Source organism: Ornithorhynchus anatinus, chromosome X5 (assembly GCF_004115215.2).
Source record: "Ornithorhynchus anatinus isolate Pmale09 chromosome X5, mOrnAna1.pri.v4, whole genome shotgun sequence".
Classification (NCBI taxonomy): Eukaryota; Metazoa; Chordata; class Mammalia; order Monotremata; family Ornithorhynchidae; genus Ornithorhynchus; species Ornithorhynchus anatinus.
This window is the reverse complement of record NC_041753.1, coordinates 8165858-8179022: the sequence shown is the minus strand read 5'-3', so window position 1 is coordinate 8179022 and position 13165 is coordinate 8165858.

Genomic DNA, 13165 nt, shown 5'->3' with positions numbered 1-13165 from the left:
TACAGAGAAGCAGCATGGCTCAGTGGAAAGAGCACGGGCTTGGGAGTCAGAGGTCGTGGGTTCTAATCCCAGCTCTGCCACTTGCCAGCTGCATAACTTTAGGCAAGCCACTTAACTTCTCCGTGCCTCAGTTACCTCATCTGTAAAATGGAGATTAAGACTGTGAGCCCTACCTGGGACAGACTGATTACCTTGTAATCCTTGTCCTTGTCCAAATCCTTGTCCCACATAAAATTCTCAATCTCAATCTGCCCACAGAAGTTAAGCGACTTGGCCAAGGTCACACAGCAGACAAGTAGCAAGCTGGGATTAGAACCCAGGTCCTTCTGACTCCAAGGCCCAGGCTTGATCCACTAGGCCACTCCATTTCTCTCTTCTTTGTTCCCCAGTGCCTCTCTTTGTCCCCCGGTGCTCCAGACAGCCCACTATGTTCTCTTCCTCCCCCTGCCCCAACCCCTGACCTCATTCCTGCACTTCCTCAAGCCCCCACCCTGCTTCTCCCCTCCCTCCAACCCTCTTTATCCAACATGCATTAACATGACCCCTCCCCCATCTGTGGTAGTCCCCTTCCCCTGGGCCTTGTGCGGGGGGCAGGGGCTCCTGGCCCAGAGTCCCCATCACCTCCCTATGATCCCGCTCTCCTCCAGATCTCAGTTCTCGCTCTCCTTCCTCCCTCCTTTGCTGCACCATTTTCTGATGTCTGGCCAGGCGGACAGACAGCAGCGGGGCAATGGGGGGGCCAGCAGGGGTCTTCCTTGCTCATCTTGGCCTACCAACCAATCAGTAGTATTACTGAGCACTTACTGTGTGCACAGCACTGTGCTAAGTACATCTCTAGACTGTAATCTCCCTTCTAGACTGTAAACCTGTGGGCAGGGAACATGTCTGCTAACTCTGTTACGCTTTTGTATTGGACTCCCAAGCACTGAGAAGAGTGCTCTGAACATAGTAAGTGATTAATAAATACTACTGATTGATACCAACTCAGTTGTACTCTTCCAAGTGCTTAAAACAGTGCTCTCCACACAGTAAGTGCTCAATGAATACCACTGAGTGATTGATAGGGACTGTGTCGACTGACTCTAATGTATTGTACTTTCCCAAGTGCTTAGTACTGTGCTTTGCCCAAAATAAGCACTCAATAAATACTATTGATTGATCTCCCCAAAGTTGGGGGTTCAAGTCCAGCTGTGGAGGCCCTGATTATGGATTAGGATCCTGGGGGGGGAGTGAGGAGCCTGGGCATTATCACATTATCACTCATTCCTCCTGCCTCCTCCACACTTTCTCCCTTCTCCCCCCCCCCCCCCCCCACCATATTCCTGTTCCCCTCCCCCACCCCTCCCACTCCCCGGCTCCCCTCCCCCCACCAAGCTCATTTCCAGACATCCCGATTCCGGGGTCTTTATTAAAGTGCAAAGTTGCTGACACACAGCTCGCTTCTGGGGTAACAAAAGCCCAGACCCCAGAGCCCTGCAGGCTTTCTGAGCTCGGCCTGTCCCTGGAAAAGGGGGACCCACCGCCCGGTGGGGGTGGGGGTGGGGGTGAAGGCAGGGGTGGAAGGTGGGGGTGAGGGCGGAGACAACCTCCGGGCCAGGGTAGGGGGCAGAGGTGTCTGGGTGAGGAGGCGGGGGGCTCTGGGGAGGGGCAGGGCAGCATCTGAGACCAGAAGTAAGAATCCAGGGAGTCGTGGAGGTGTGCAGGCAGGAAAGGGCTAGGGTCAGGGTGCTGAGGGAGGTCACCCAAGAGGTGGGAAGGCAGGAAGGGGCTGGGGTCAGGGCGCTGAGGAGGATTCCCTTGGCTCTGGCCAAACTCCATCATCTGTGCAGGAGAAAAGAAAAGAAAGAAAGGGGGCACTTGGGAGGGGAAAAAGATGGGGGAAATGAGGGAGGATGGGGGGAGGAGGGAAGGGATGAGGGTGGAGATGAAGGGAGGAAGGGGAGATTTCTACTTTCAGCTTCCCCCTCCTCCTCTGCCTGGTCAGACCCCCACCCCCTTGTATGCAAGGTTGGCGCTCCCCACTCAGCAGCAGGGGCCTCTGACCAACCCCCCTCCCCTCTGCAACTGCCCTCCTAGCTCTTTCCCCCCCACCCCTGTCTCTGTGGTGTGGTGGGGTCCCCCGCCCAGCCCTCTCTCACCTCTTACCGAAGAGTCTGCCCTCTGATCATAGTCTGCTGAGAAGAGAGGGTGGGGGGGAGGGAAAGGGGTGGTTGGAGAAAGAAGCCGGGGCAGCGGGAGGGTCTACCCCCTGATTGGGGTCTACTGAAGGGAAAAGGTGGGGGAGAGGGGAAGGGGTGGTAGGAGAGAGAGTAGGGGCAGTGAGGAGGTCTATTCTCTGATTATGGCCTGCTGAGGGGAAGGGCTTGGGGAGAGAGGAAGGGGAGGTTGGAGACCGAGTGGGAGCAGGAGGAGAGTCTACCCTCTGATCATGATCTGCTGAGGGGAAGGGAGAGGGGAGGAGTGGTGGAGACAGAGTGGGGGGTGAGGGGCAACAGGTGTGGGGAATCTTGTCCTGATCCCCCTGCCTGCCTGCCCCTGCACTCACCTAGGATGGGTGCTGTAAAGAGCTCTCCTCAATTTTCTGGAATAGGAAAAGAAAGCACAGAGATGCAGGGGTCAACGGGAGGGAGAGAAGGGGAAAAGACACAAACCGTCCCACTACCTACTACACCCTCTTCCTCTCTTGAGGTCTCCTTGTTGTTTTCATCGGCCCATCCCAGGGAGACAACCCAGACTCCCCATGACTCTCACAAGACCCCAGAGAGCAGGTCCCTCTCCACGGCACTCAGCTGTGAAGGAGGAGGCCTCAGGTGGGAGGGGTTCCCCCCACCCTTCCCACCCCCTCTCAATGACCTCTTCCACCTCCCAACCTTCCTCGCACTCCACCACCCTGTCTTACCCCTGTCTCTCACTGCCTCACCCCCATTTCCTAGCTCACCCTCCTCCGCTCCTTCTTTCTCATCTCCTTCCTCACCCCCAACCCTTCCCTCACCCCACATCCTCCCTCTCCCTCTTCCCCAACTCTTATCTCCAGCCCATCCCCTCTCCTTCATTCCCTCCCTCACCCTACCCTCTTCCTCTCCCCATCTCTTCCCTCTTCTCCTTCCCCCCCCCACCCCCATCTCCTCCATCTCCCCGACCTGCCCCTCCCCTCCCCCTCCCGGAGCCCCTTCTCCCCACTGGCCATGGGTCGTTGCCCTCCCCTGTTTGTATCTCCTCCAGACGGTGACCCCAGTGGCCCCGGCCCCCACCAGGACAGAGGCGGCAAAGTCCAGGGATGATCCAGATCGGGGGTGAGGAGAGAGTGTGTTTCGGCAGTGGGTCTGGACCAGGGCAGGGCCGTGAGTTCCAGATTCTCCCGTCTCCAGCTCTTCACTCCCAACCTGCCCCTGACTGCAACCCCCACCCCATCTGATCCTCCAGCCATAGCCCTGCCCTCCTTGAAACCCCTCCTCCTCCAGGAGGGCTTCCCTGGGTATTCTGCCCCCTGCTCTGCCTGGCCCTTCCAGGTCCCGTCCATCCACCGGGCCTGGGCCTGGGTGTCAGGAGGACCAGGGTTCTAATTCTGACTCTGCCACTTGTCTGCAGTGTGACCTTGAGCAAGTCACTTCACTTCTCTTGGGCCTCAGTTCTCTCACCTGTAAAATGAGCATAAGACTGTGAGCCCCATGTTGGACGGGGACTAGATACAACCTGACTAGCTTGTATTTATCCCAGTATTTAGTATAATGCTGGACATATAGTAAGCACTTAATTATCATTTTTAATCATCACTGTAGTATTTGTTAAGTGCTTACTATGTGCCAAACAATTTCCAAGAACTGGGGTAGATATAAGAACATCAAGTCCCACACTGGCCTCACAATCTAAGTAGGAGGGAGAACAGGGATTGAACCCCCATTTTCCAGATGAGGAAACTGAGGCACAGAGAAGTGATTTGCTCAAGGTTACACAGCAGAGAAGTGGGGCTGATCCAGAATTAGAACCCAGGTCCTTGGACTCCCAGGCCCGGACTCTTTCCACTAGGTCACACTGCTTCTCTGTATTTAAGAATCTTCTTAACCTCCAGGAATTCATTTGTCTTATTTATCCTCCCTTTCTTTGCTATCAGCAGCTGTATGGGCTGAGTTTACCACTGTAAACTCCTTGAGGGCAGGGATCACTTCTCCTAATTGCTCTTTCCAAGTGCTTAATATTAATCAATCAGAACTATTTCCTGAGCACCTACTGTAGGAGAGCACTGTAATGCTCTCTCTCTTTCTCTCTCCCTCTCCAGTACCAAGGACAATGAAAGAAACAAAGAGTTACCCTTGGAATTGGAAAAAAAGGGCCCATCATTCAATAGTATGTATTGGGAGAGTACATTACTACAGAGTTGGTAGACACATTCCCTGCCTACAGGGAGCTTACAGGCTAGAAGGGGAGACAGACATTAATATAAATTAAATTACAGATATTTATATAAATGCAATGGGACTGAGGGTGAGGTGAATAAAGGGTGTAAATTAATGCGCAAGGGTGACACAGAAGGGAGAGGGAGTAGAGGAAATGAGGGCTTAGTCGGGGAAGGCCTCTTGGAGGAGGTGGAATTTTAAAAAGGCTTTGAAGGCGGGGAGAGCAGTGGTCTGTTAGATATGGAGGGGGAGGGTATTTCAGGCCTGAGGAAGATGTGAGCGAGGGGTCAGCTGCAAGATAGACAAAATCAAGGCATAGTGAGTAGGTTGACAGAAGAGGAGCGAAGTGTGCAGGCTGGGTTGTAGTAGGTGAGTAGCCAGGTGAAGTAGGAAGGGGCAAGCTGATTGAGTGCCTTAAAGCCAATGGTGAGGAGTTTCTGTTTGATGCAGAGGTGGATGGGCAACCACTGGAGGGTCTTGAGGAGTGGGGAAATGTGTACTGAATGATTTTGTAGAAAAATGATCTAAGGAGCAGAATGCAGTAGGGATGGGGGCATGAAGAGACAGGAGGCAGTCTGATGGCAAAATTCACCTATGAATGTGTGTGGGCTGAAAAGGCCGATGTGGAATCCACAGACCCGGCCACGCTGGGTACACAAAGGAGCTGGCCCAAGGTTGACTTGATTGTTGTGTTGTCATGTTCTCACGTCTACGGTCTCCTTGGAGGCAGAGATCCTGCCTACCAATTCTGTTGAATTGTACTCATCTATGTGCTTAGGACAGTGCTCTGCATGTATTAAGTGCTCAATAAATACCATTGATTGATCAGGTATTGTATTATAGCTTCCCTAGCTCTTGGCACAGTGCCCTGGACACCAGGAGCTTACAGACCAGAGGAGACAGACATTAAAATAGATTCCTGAGAGGGTAAGATTGTGAAAAATGGACAGATTGTGTCCCACAGGGGACAGAGACTGTGTCCAGCCTTATAATCTTGTTCCCTAGCCTGGCACATAGTAAGCGCTTAATGAACTCCATCATCATCATCATCATCATTATTAGTGGTTGATTGACTGAGAGCTGAGGGAGCCAATCTCTTTGGGGCTGACTCCCCAAGCCCCCTCTTCTGGGTCCTGCAGCACCCCCGACCCTGACCTTCCTCCCCTGCCTCCCTCTGCCGTGCTCTGCAGGCTCCACACCCCCACCCCGAACCCACTGCTCACCCCAAGGCACGGTGAGGGGCCGAGCCAGGCCCTGGTGGTCCGCGTGGCAGGTGCATCTCTGCCCCGCTCCAGGGGAGACCCGCAGAACCCCCCAGTTCTGGTAGGTCCCGTCCCCGCTAGGCAGGCCAACCTCGGGCTCCAGGGTCCCCTGGGGCAGTGTCTCTCCGTCCCTGCAGCCAGTTAAGGGAGATGTTCCAAGGGGAGAAGCCAAGTGCCCAGCACTTCAGGATGGTCTCCCTGCTGGGGCCCAGGTGGCTGGTCAACTGCACCGTTGGGGGCACTGGGGAGGGAGTGGGGTGAGGGGCAGGGCTGGAGAGCTCTTCCCGCCCCCCCCCCCAGTCCCCATTCCAAGGCAGAGCGCACAGAGTGAGGGTGGGGGCCAGTGGTAGGTCTGGAGGTCCAAGGGCGGGTCCTGGGAGGCCAAGGGTGGGTCCAAAAGGCCAGGGGTGGGATTGGTGGGGACCAGGGGTGTGGGCAGGGGGAATCAGGGCCAGTTCTGGAGGTGGACCAGGATCAGATCAGGTGGGATCAGGGTCAGGTCTGGGGGGGTCCGAGGTATACCTGCTCTCTCCAGGCTTCCCCCCAGATGCTAGGTATTTCCGGAGCATGTGGGTTCAGGTCCCCTCCAAGAAGGTTCGGTCCCGGTCCCCTCGATTCAGGTCCGCCTCCCACTTCTCCTTGAGGCCCCAGGCCATGGGGTCCTCCCGACCTCACAGCCGAGTGAGGCCTGCAGCGTGTGAGACCCTGACGCCCGTCCAGTGTGAGGGACCTTGCCCCACCTTGCTTTCCTTTTTGTTTTTTCTTTCAAAGTGCTTCCCCATGGGGCAAGCTCAGCCCGTCATTGGGCAGGGATTGTCTCTATCTGTTGCTAAACTGTACATTCCAAGCACTCAGTACAGTGCTCTGCACATAACTGCTCAATAAATACTACTGAATGAATGAATAAGCACTGGCCTAGATCCGCCCCCCGCCCAACTTGTGCATGACTGACTTCTTTCCCTGGGCACCTGGAGGAGCTGCAGAAGCTGGAAGAGGAGCTGTGGGTTGGCAGGATGGCATTGAGAAGCAGCGTGACTCAGTGGAAAGAGCCCGGGCTTGGGAGTCGGAGGTCATGAGTTCTCATCCCGGCTCCGCCGCTTGCCAGCTGTGTGACTTTGGGCAAGTCACAACTTCTCTGTGCCTCAGTTACCTGTAAATTGGGGATGAAGACCGTGAGCCCCACGTGGGACAACCTGATCACCTTGTATCCCTCCAGTGCTCAGAACAATGCTTGGCACAGAGTAAGCGCTTAACAAATAACACCATTACTACCGAGGCGAGTGGGGTCAGCTGCTCTCCGGGCCATGCCTCAGGTCCCCACAGCCCGCTCCTCCTCCGCCCCCCCTGCCCGGTCGGGTCGGGGGGCTGGGGCCAGAGGGGCAGGGGAAAGTGGGGTCCGGGGGGATGGGCAGCTCTACTGAAAGGTGATGCAGCCAAGCAGAAAGTCACGATGTCAGCTTCAGCTGCTGTTCCGGCCCGGACTTTGAGCGACGGGTTGCCACCGGGCCCTGGACGGAGGCTGGGGCTGGGGCCAGGCCTGGGGGCGGGACCAGCTGTTCCCCAGATCCCGCCCCTCCTGCTGCTGTTCCCTATCTCCTCTGAATGGCCGGACAGAGATGGGGGCTGGGTTGGGAGTCAGGAGATCATTGGTTCTAATGTCATCTCTGCCACTTGTCTGTCGTGTGACTTTGGGGAAGTCACTTCACTTCTCTGGGCCTCAGTTTCCTCATCTATAAAATGAGGATTGAGACTTTGAGCCCCCACGTGGGACAGGGACTGGGTCCAACCCGATTTGCTTGTATCCACCCCAGCGCTTAGTACAGTGCCTGGCACATAGTAAGTGCTTAACAAATGCCACAATTTAATAATAATAAATAATAATGTTGGTATTTGTTAAGCGCTTACTATGTGCCGAGCACTGTTCTAAGCGCTGGGGTAGACATAGGGGAATCAGGTTGTCCCACGTGGGGCTCACAGTCTTCATCCCCATTTTACAGATGAGGGAACTGAGGCACAGAGAAGTTAAGTGACTTGCCCACAGTCACACAGCCGACAAGTGGCAGAGCTGGGATTCGAACTCATGAGCCCTGACTCCAAAGCCCATGCTCTTTCCACTGAGCCACGCTGCTTCTCCGATAATAAATAACAATTATATAATTGTTATATAATTATATAATATGTTATATAATTAACACATATATATGTATAATGTTATATATATAACATTATATATATGTTATATAATATGTTATATAATTATATATATAATTATATAATTATATATAATAATAAATAACAATTTATTATTATTATTCTTATCTGCACAGTCCCTGGTCCCGGCCTCAGCCCCATCCCCAGCCCCTGCAGGAACTCATCAGCCCCCCTCTCTCAGCCGCCTCCACCCACCGTCTCATTCCCCCTGCAGGCTCCAGGCCTCCCCCTCCCCATGCACAGGGGCCGGAGGGCAAGGATTTCTGCAGGCAAATCCAGGGGACCTGCAAAGCCGCCCCTGACCTAGTCCCTTGACCAGGCCCGACCCCAATCCCGGGTCCCTGCAGCCCCCTGGTCAACGATGGGGTCCCCACCAGGAACCCCACCTATGCCGGCACCACCACAGACAGATGTATCCCAAACCTCCACCCTGACCCTTTCCCCAGGATCCTCCCTGCAAACAGATTCTGGGAAACATAATGGGTGGATATGATCGATAGCGACCAACTGGTAGGGAATCGGTCAAATTTATTGAGCACCATACTAAGCGCCTGGGAGAGGACAATACAACAGTGTTGATAGACACGTTCCCTACCAACAGAGTCTAAAGGGCAGTTAAACATTTAATTAAGGCTATGGACTTAAGTTCTGTGGGGTTGAGGCTGGGGTGAATATCAGTGGCTTAAAGGGTACAGAATCAAGGGCATAGTGACACAGTCCCTTGTGTGTGTGGGCGGGGGGGGGGGCGCTCACAAACTGGCTAATGAATCCCCATTTTACAGATGAGGATGCTGATTCACAGATAAATTGACTCACCCAAGGTCACCGAGCAGCATCTGCTAGAGCCACGTTTAAAACCCAGGTCAACTGACTCCCAGAACCATGCTCTTTCCACTAGGCCACACTGCTTCCCCAGATTCCATAGGGGTATGAAAATCAAATTAAACATAAAAGCTTCTCAATTAAAGGTGCTTGTAATAAAGGATATCAAAGGACCCTCCAGAACATAAATATGAACTGATTGTGATGTTCATTACCTACTGTGTGCTAAGCACTGAGGTAAATGCAGTCAGATCAGACACAGTCCTCTTCAGCATGGGCTTCACAGTCTAAATCAGAGGGAAAGTAGGTATTTAATCCCCAGTTAGGATGTTGGCTTGGAAGGAAAAAAACAAAAAGGAGGAATGTCTGTTTCCCTTAGCCCCACAACACCTGTGGCCACATCCCTAATTTATTGTCTGCCTCCTCCTCTAGACCATAAGCTCCTTGAGGGCAAAGAACATGTCTATGAGGGGCTGTAAGCTCCTTGTAGGCAAAGAACGTGCCTACCAATGTTGTGTATTGTCCTCTCCCAGGTGCCTAGTACAGTGTTCTGCAATACAGTAAGTGCTCAAGAAATCCCACTGATTGATTGATTCTTTACTGGCTGGTCACTGGCCATATTCACTAGTTCCATTCACCAGAAATTGTTTTCGGGGAGGTGCCTGGGACAAGAGACAAGGTGGAGATTTGGGTTAGAGTTGTCTGTTGTGTTGTCAGCCTGTGGGTCTTGATGAGTGGTGAGGAGCAGGTTCATCAGGATGATGATCTATGCAATAGTGGATTGTATCAATTGGAAGGGAGAGGGGCTGGAGGCAGGGAGCCTAGTGAGGAGGCTGAAACAACAGTGGAGCAGGGCTGTGATCAGAGCATGTCCCAGCGTGGTGGCTTCCAAGGTGGAAATGAAAGGGTGGTATCTTGTGGGAGGAACCAGCAGTAGAAGGTGAGGATTTAGCGATGGATTGAATGGTAGCTGCAATGGCTGATAGAGGGGTGAGGTGTGGGACACGGAGGCGGGATTGGCTAGCGCAGAGGACAGAGGGGCCGGGAGAGGTGAGGGCAGTGGGGAAAAGGGAGACTGTTGGTGGAGGTCTGGAAACCCAGAGTCGGATCTGTTTTGACACCCGGTGAGGTAGAGGACAATGTTGGAGTCAGACAGGGGAGATGGGATGAGGCAGATTCTTGAGGAAAATGACACAGGCCACATGGTGGCCACGGTCTGAGGGGCCGGGGCCTAGGATAATGTGGGGACTTAATTGGCTCACTGGAAAGACCACGGACTTTGGAGTCAGAGGTCATGGGTTCAAATCCCAGCTCGGCCACTTGTCAGCTGTGTGACTGTGGGCAAGTCACTTAACTTCTCTGTACCTCAGTTACCTCATCTGTCAAATGGGGATTAAGACTGTGAGCCCCATGTGGGACAATCTGATTCCCCCGTGTTTACCCCAGCGCTTAGAACAGTGCTCTGCACATAGTAAGCGCTTAACAAATGCTAACATTATTATTATTATTATTATTATTATTATTAATTGGGGGCCTCATATCTGGTGTCCTAGAAATGGGGCGGGGGAGCCCCAGATTCCCAAGTGTTTCTTCCTCCTCCCCCTAACTCCCTACCTCTGGACTCTTCCCACTTCAGTCCATACATGAGACAAGCATCAAAACAAGTAAATAGGCATCAGTAGCATCATTATACATAAATAGAATTATAGATATATACACATCATTAATAAAATGAATAGAATTATAAATATAAGTACGCACATATACACACAAGTGCTGTGGGGAGGGGAGGAGGGTAGAGCAAAGGGAGCGAGGCGGGGTGATGAGGGGAGGGGGAGCAGAGGAAAAGGGGGGCTTAGCCTAGGAAGTCCTCCTGGCGGAGGTGAGCTGTTACTAGCTTTGAAGGGGGATTTAAGGAGGGAGGGCATTCCAGGCCAGAGGTAGGACGTGAGCCAGGGGTCGATGGCAGGACCGGTGAGAACGAGGCCCAGTGAGAAGCTTAGCACCAGTGGACAGGAGTATGCAGGCTGGGATGTAGGAGGTGAAGGGAGGTGAGGTAGGAGGGGGCAAGGTGATGGAGAGCTTTGAAGTCCATAGTGAGGAGCTTTTGCTTGATCCGGCCACACCTCCTCACCTGCTTTCTCCCCCATACACCTATCTCCTCCCTGCAAATCTGTCCTGTTCCCCCAGAGACCTCCAATCTTTTGACCCAATACAATTTTCTCAAATCATCATGCCCTATTTAGTCTCCATACCCAAACTATCTTCCTTGGACAACTCAAATGACACCCTCAACGCCACACTCCCTGCTGAACTCAACTCACTCGCTCCCCTAATCGTCAATCACAGTCCTCTAACTCAGACTTGGATCACCTCCCCAGTCTTCTTCCTTCATTCCTGTGTATGAGCTGCAGAGTGCTGATGACAGAAATCTAGGTATTGGGCTGACCTCGTCCATTTCAAGTTCATCTTCATGTGCTTTAACTCTGCCCTCTCCTCAGCCCGGCAAGATTATTTCTCCATTCTTATTGATACCCGTGTCCATTGCCCTTGCCAGTTGTTCCAGGTGTTTAACTCTCTCCTCAAACCCCCGTCCCCCTGCTCATCTCTTGCCCCTAGTGGCCCGGCCAACCAATCCATTGAGAAAATTGAAACCATCAGATGTGATCTCCCTAAAATCTCCCCTGCTCCTCTCCAGTCCCTCCCTCCTCCTGCCCCTTCTTTAATTCTCCCATCTTTCCCAGCAGTAATTCAAGAGGAAATCTTCTGCCTTCTCTCCAAATCGACTCTCTCCACCTGGACATACGACCCTATCCCCTCATCTTATCAAGGCACTTGCCCCTTCTTTCTTTCATCCCTGTCATCTTCAACCTCTCTTCAAGCTCTCCATGCTCTCCAGTGGCTTCTTTCCCATTGCTCTCCAACATACCTGTCTCCCCATTCTAAAAAAAAACCCTCCCTTGACCCTGTGGCTCCTTCCTGCCATTCCTCTCCAATTTCCTTGAGCAAATTGTCTACACCCACTGTCTCAAATTCCTCTCCTCTAATTATCTCCTTGACCCCTCCAAGCTGGCTTCCCTCCCCTTTACTCCACAAGAACCACCCTCTCAAAGGTCACCAGTGATCTTCTTGCCAAATCCAACGGCCTCTACTCCATCTTAATCCTCCTTGGCCTCTCAGCTGCCTTAGGCACAGTCACCCACCGCTTCTCTTGTAAACACTATCAAACTTCAGCTTCATTGATACTGTCCTCTCCTGGTTCTCCTCTCTCTCTGGGTGGTCACTGATGGACAGGGACTGTGTCCAACCTGATTATCTTGTCTCTTCCCCAGTGCTTAGAACAATTGTTGACACATAATTTGTTCTTAACAAATACCACGATCATTATGATCACTGCTAAACTACTGCATTTGTCTCCCCATTGGGTCTACAATCTAACCCCCGCCCCTTTCAGTTTATACTATATGCTGCTGCCCAGAAGATCTTCCTGAAGTAACACTTGCTATTCATCTTTCCCTTCCTGAAAAAATGGCCAGTAACTGCCCACTTTGCTCCACAATAAACAGAATCTCTTCCCCACTGGCTTCAAGCCCTCCCCTGTCCCCATCTTTTATCCCCGATCTCTCCACCAGCTTCTTCCCAGCTCAGTCTTTGCTCCTCCCTGGTCACCTTCAAAGCCTTATTAAAAATCCCATCTCCTCCAAGAGGCCTTCCCCGACTACACCCTCATTTCCTCTACTCCCTCTCTTCTGCTTCACCCTTGCACGAGGATCTGTCCCCTGTATACACTTGATAATAATAATGTTGGTATTTGTAAGCGCTTACTATGTGCAGAGCACTGTTCTAAGCGCTGGGGGGAGATACAGGGTAATCAGATTGTCCCACGTAAGGCTCGCTGCGAGGGAAGAAAAAGCGGCCCCAACGGCAGCTCGGGAGAGACTGGGGAAACGTCTGCGCAGAGGGAAGTGTGGCAGGATGTTCATTCCTTCATTCAATCGTATTTATTGAGCGCTTCCTGTGGGCAAAACACTTTACTAACCACTTACTGCGTTCCGCAACAAGCAGGTGCCCAGTGAGAAAGGAGAGGGGACAGGCTGGGAGACAAGAGATGGAGGAAGGGGATATGTGGAGGCACTAATTCTCCCCATCTTCAAATCCTCCAATAAATCAATCACATTTATAGAGCGCTTACTGTTCCCATCTAAGCGCTTACACTGATATAACAGTGTAATGCCCACAGTGAGTTCAGCCAAGAGGGGGAGACAGACATTGATATAAACAATTAAGTTGCAGATAAGTACACGAGTGCTGTGAGACTGAGTGAGGGGTGAATAAAGGGAGCAAATCAGAGGCACAGGAGATGAGGGCTTAGTTAGGGTCTCCTGGAGATGTGCCTTCAATAAGGCTTTGAAAGTGAAGAATAATCATCTGTCAGATATGAAGAGGGAGGGCCTTCCAGGGCAGAGACAGGACATG